Below are 5670 nucleotides of genomic sequence, written 5' to 3'. Positions count from 1 at the left end.
GAGGAGGGAGGTGTGGAGGGAGGAGGGGAGGGGGAGGGAGGGGGGGAGGGGGGTAGGGAGGGGGGAGGGGAGGGGGGAAGGGTGAGGGAGGGGGACCTCCCCTTTTCCCAGTACCCTCTTTCCCCGTTGGGCCCGTCCTCGTAGGGTTTCCATTTTAACCGGGAGGAGGGGAGGGAGGAAGGGGGAGGGAGGGAGGAGGGAGGTGTGGAGGGAGGAGGGGAGGGGGAGGGGGGAGGGAGGGGGGAGGGGAGGGGGGAGTGAAGGGGGGAGGGGGGAGGGAGAGGGGAGGGAGGAGGGTAGGGGGGGGGAGGGGGAGGGAGGGAGGGTGGAAGGGGGAGGGAGGAGGACCTCCCCTTTTCCAGTACCCCTCTTTCCCCGTTGGGCCCGTCCCCGTAGGGTTTCCATTGTAACCGGGAGGGGGGAGGGAGGGTGGAAGGAGTGGGGAGGGGGAGGGGCAGAGGGATGGAAGGGTGGAGGGAGGGGGGAGGGATTGGGGGAGGGAGGGATGGAGGGAAGGAGGGAGGGGGGGAGGGAGGGTGGAAGGAGGGGGGAGGGGGAGAGGGATGGAAGTGTGGAGGGAGGGGGAGGGATTGGGGGAGGGAGGGAGGAATGGAGGGAAGGAGGGAGGGGGGAAGTTAGGTGGGGAGGGTTGAGGGAGGTGGGGAGGGAGTTGGGGAGGGAGGGGGAGGAGGGGGGGAGGGAGTGGGGATGGAGGTGGGAAGGAGGGGGGAGGAAGGGGTTGAGGGGTGAAGGGGGACCTACCCTTTTCCCAGTACCCCTCTTTCCCCCACCACCAAGCCACCTCCGCAACGACCCCTGTTGTCCCCCTCCCCAGTCCCCATTCTCAGACCCCCCCCATTCTCTCTCTCCCCCAGACACACTCCAAGTGCTGTTTCGCAACACTTGCTCCGGTGGCCCACGAGCATAGAGGCCCCATGCTGATCTGGAGGGAGGAGGGGAGGGGGAGGGGGAGGGGAAGGGGGGAGGGGGAGCAGGGTAGGGGGGGAGGGAGGGGAGGGGAAGGGGGAGGGGGAAGGGGGAGGGAGGGGGACCTCCCCTTTTCCCAGTACCGCTCTTTCCCCGTTGGGCCCGTCCTCGTAGGGTTTCCATTGTAACCGGGAGGGGAGTGGGGGGGAGGGAAGGGAGGAGGGAGGTGTGGAGGTGTGGAGGGGGAGGGAGGGGAGGGGGAGAGAGGGGGAGGCGAGGGGGAGGGGAGGGAGGGGATATGGGGGAGGGAGGGGGAAGGGGGAGGGGGGAGGGGGACCTCCCCTTTTCCCAATACCCCTCTTTCCCGTTGGGCCCGTCCCGAGGGGTGAGGGAGGTGGGGAGGGATGGGGAGTTAGTTGGGGAGGAGGGGGGGAGGGAGTGGGGATGGAGGTGGGAAGGTTTGGGGAGGAAGGGGTTGAGGGGGGAAGGGGGACCACCCCTTTCTTTTTTCGAAACACTTGCCCCGGTGGCCCACGAGCATAGGGGCCCCATGCTGGTCTGTGTATGTTAAGTGACTTGCAATAAAAAACACAACTTTAAAAAACAATCAGCTGCTTCACACAAGCATTGTGACGTCACAAGCTGAAGACCTTGAAAAAAAAGGTTTAAAATAAAAAGATGTAAATTTGTAAAGAGTAGACACCCAATAGCAGCTGCTTGTCCATTGTGACATCACACGCTGAAGGGGGGGGGGGTCAGCTCGAGCTCATCTCACAGGGGCATTGTGACATCACAAGCTGAAGACCTTCAATAAATCCGAACCACAGCGCCCCCTATAAATTAGGGGGGGGGGAGCGCTTTAAAACCTCTGTAACTTAAAAAACATGCGACCGAATTAAATAGAAAATAATTTCCAGCAGATAACCGCGTGGTGATTAAGGTGGTGCAGAAATCGTGGCGCTACGGTTCACCGTTTTGACGAAATCAGAGAAACCGTTGTTACGCGCATACCAGGTCAAACCCCCCAAAAAAATATACACAAGAAGTGAGTTTTAATAGTATACTAGCACAAGTGTGCCCGTTGGGCCCGTCCTCGTAGGGTTTCCATTGTAACCGGGAGGATGGGAGGGAGGGAAGGGGGAGGGAGGGGGGGAGGGGAGGGTGGAGTGGAGGGGGGAGGGGAGGGGGAAGGGGGGGAGGGGGATGGGGAGGGAGAGGGGAGGGAGGGGGTGGGGGGGAGGGTCTATTTTACTTTAAAATAAACAGCGTTCTTTGTTGAAAAGGAAATAAACTTATCTATAGAGCATCAGCTTTTTTTAAATAAATAAAATCAAACTTAATGAAAATCACATTCCTCATTTTAAATAAATGTCTTTGTTATAAATGAAATCAAACAGCGGGAGAGGCGACGGCGACTACACCTCCCGGCAGTCAGCGCTGCTGGGACGGGGGGGAGGGAGGGATGAGGGAGGGAGGAGAGTGGGGAGGGAGGGGGACCTCCCTTTTCCCAGTACTCTTCTTTCCCAAACCACCAAGCCCCCTGTTGTCCCCCTCCCCAGTCCCCATTCTCAGACCCCCCCATTCTCTCTCCCCCAGATACACTCTTACTCTACCCCCCCCCCCCTTTCCCCAGCACACCCCTTTCCCCGTTGGGCCCGTCCTCGTAGGGTTTCCATTGTAACCGTGAGGCAGGGAGGGAGGGGGGAGGGAGGGAGGAGGGAGGTGTGGAGGGAGGAGGGGAGGGGGAGAGGGGAGGGAGAGGGGGGAAGGGGGGGAGGGGGAGGTGGAGGGAGGGGGGAGGGAGAGGGGGAGGGGTGGGGGGAAGGGGGGAGGGAGGGAGGGTGGAAGGGGGAGGGAGGGGGACCTCCCCTTTTCCCAGTACCCCTCTTTCCCCATTGGGCACGTCTTCGTAGGGTTTCCATTGTAACCGGGAGGGGAGGGAGGGAAGGGGGAGGGAGGGAGGAGGGAGGTGTGGAGGGAGGAGCGGAGGGGGAAGGAGGGAGGGAAGGGAGGGGGGAAGGGAGGGGGGGAGGGGGGAAGGGAGAGGGGGGAGGGGGAGGGGGGAGGGAGGGGGGAGGGGAAGGGCGGAGGGAGGGGGACCTCCCCTTTTCCAGTACCCCTCTTTCACCGTTGGGCCCGTCCTCGTAGGGTTTAAATTGTAACCGGGAGGAGGGGAGGGAGGGAAGGGGGATGGAGGGAGGAGGGAGGTGTGGAGGGAGGAGGGGAGGGGGAGGGGGAAGGGGGGAGGGAGAGGGGAGGGAGGGGAGTAGGGGGGGAGGGAGGGGGGAGGGAGGGGGGAGGGGATGGGGAAGGGGGAGGGAGGGGGACCTCCCCTTTTCCCAGTACCCCTCTTTCCCCGTTGTGCCCGTCCTCGTAGGGTTTCCATTGTAACCGGGAGGGGAGTGGGGGGAGGGAAGGGAGGAGGGAGGTGTGGAGGGGGGAGGGGAGGGGGGAGGGGGGAAGGGGGGGAGGGAGAGGGGAGGGAGGGAGGGAGGGGGACCACCCGTTTTCCCAGTACCCCTCTTTCCCCGTTGGGCCCGTCCTCGTAGGGTTTCCATTGTAACCGGGACGCGGGGAGGGTGGGGGGAGGGAGGGGGAAGGGGGGAGGGAGGGGACCTCCCCTTTTCCCAGTATCCCTCTTTCCCCGTTGGGCCCGTCCCCGAGGGGTGAGGGAGGTGGGGAGGGATGGGGAGGGAGTTGGGGAGGAGGGGGGGAGGGAATGGGGATGGAGTGGGAAGGAAGGGGTTGAGGGGGGAAGGGGGACCTCCCCTTTCTTTTTTCGAAACACTTGCCCCGGTGGCCCACGAGCATAGGGGCCCCATGTTAAGTGACTTGCAATAAAAAACACAACTTTAAAAAACAATCAGCTGCTTTTCGCAACAATGTTGAACCCATCTCACACAAGCATTGTGACGTCACAAGCTGAAGACCTTGAAAAAAAAGGTTAAAAATAAAAAGATGTAAATTTGTAAAGAGTAGACACCCAATAGCAGCTGCTTGTCTATTGTGACATCACACGCTGAATACCGCGGGGGGGGGGGGGGGGGGAAGGGGGGTCAGCTCGAGCTCATCTCACAGGGGCATTGTGACATCACACGCTGAAGACTAAATCCGCACCGCAGCGCCCCCCTGAAAAGGGGGGGGGGGCAGCGCTTTAAAACCTCTGTAACTTAAAAAATACGCGACCAAATTAAGTGAAAATATCACGGCCGAGCGAGCGCGAGATTGGCGATTGAGGCGGTGCGAAAACCGTGGCGCTACGGTTCGCCTTTTTTCCGCAATCGGTGAGGGGGAAGGGGGGAGGGAGGGCGACCTCCCCTTTTCCCAGTACCCCTCTTTCCCCGTTGGGCCCGTCCTCGTAGGGTTTCCATTGTAACCGGGAGGAGGGGAGGGAGGGAAGGGGGAGGGAGGGAGGAGGGAGGTGTGGAGGGAGGAGGGGAGGGAGGGGGGAAGGGGAGGGCGGAAAGGGGGGGAGGGGGGAAAGGGGGAGGGGGGAAGGGGGGAGGGGGAGGGAGAGGGGAATGGGGGAGGGGAGGGAGGGGGGAGGTAGGGGGAGGGGGAGGGGGGAAGGGGGAGGGAGGGGCACAGGGGCATTGTGACGTCACACGCTGAATACCACGGGGGGGGAAGGGGGGTCTGCTCGAGTTCATCTCACAGGGGCATTGTGACATCACAATGAAGAATAAATCCGCAGCGCAGCGCCCCCCTTCTGTCAAAACTTCGATAAATCAGGGGGGGGCAGCACTTTTAAACCTCTGTAACTTAAAAAATATGCGTCCGAATTAAATAAAAATATCATTTTCCAGCAGCGAACCGCATGCTGATTAAGGCGGTTCAAACATCGTGGCGCTACGGTTCACCGTTTTGCCGGAATCGCCTTCAGCCGACATCAGTGGAATATATATACAAACACCGCTTCAAGATCTGAGTTTTAGTAATATACTAGAAAAGAGGGCCCGTTGGGCCCGTCCCCACACCCCCCATTCTCTCCTCCCCCAGCCCCACCCTTACTCTCCAAGTGTGCCCGTTGGGGAGGGCCCGTTGGGCCCGTCCCCACACCCCCCATTCTCTCCTCCCCCAGCCCCACTCTTACTCTCCAAGATGTTTTGGTTTTTTTTCCTAATCAGATGTGCAGTACTTTGGTCAACGTGGGTTGTTTTTAAATGTGCTATACAAATAAAAGTGACTTGACTTGACTTGACTTGACTTGCAATAACAAAAAAGACTTCTTGGAAGCTTTTCGAAACAATGTAGCCGCCGTCACAAGCTGAAAACTAAATCCTTGCTGAAAACTAAATGCTTTTCTGTAAACTTTTTGAAACAAATGTAGCCCCTTGAAGAAAAGGGTTAGAAATGAAAATTTAAACTTTGAAATGAAAATTTAAAGTTTAATATCTCTCTAGCTTTAAAAAGGTAGCTTCAATTTGAACGAAAGTACTTACAATAGTTGCCCAGGCACACCCCCCATTCTCACTCCCCCAGCCCCACTCTTACTCTCCAAGTGTGCCCGTTGGGCCCGGAAAAGAGGGCCCGTTGGGCCCGTCCCCACACCCCCCATTCTCACTCCCCCAGCCCCACTCTTACTCTCCAAGTGTGCCCATTGGGCCCGTCCTCCTGATCTGTGTATGTCAAGTGACCACTATAGCCTTCTTTTTTTTTTTTTTTCCTAATCAGATGTTTGTTTGTTTTTTCCTAATCAGATGTGCAGTACTTTGGTCAACGTGGGTTGTTTTTAAATGTGCT

This window comes from Rhinoraja longicauda, unplaced genomic scaffold (assembly GCF_053455715.1).
Source record: "Rhinoraja longicauda isolate Sanriku21f unplaced genomic scaffold, sRhiLon1.1 Scf000045, whole genome shotgun sequence".
Taxonomy (NCBI): Eukaryota; Metazoa; Chordata; class Chondrichthyes; order Rajiformes; family Arhynchobatidae; genus Rhinoraja; species Rhinoraja longicauda.
This window is presented reverse-complemented; position numbering follows the sequence as displayed.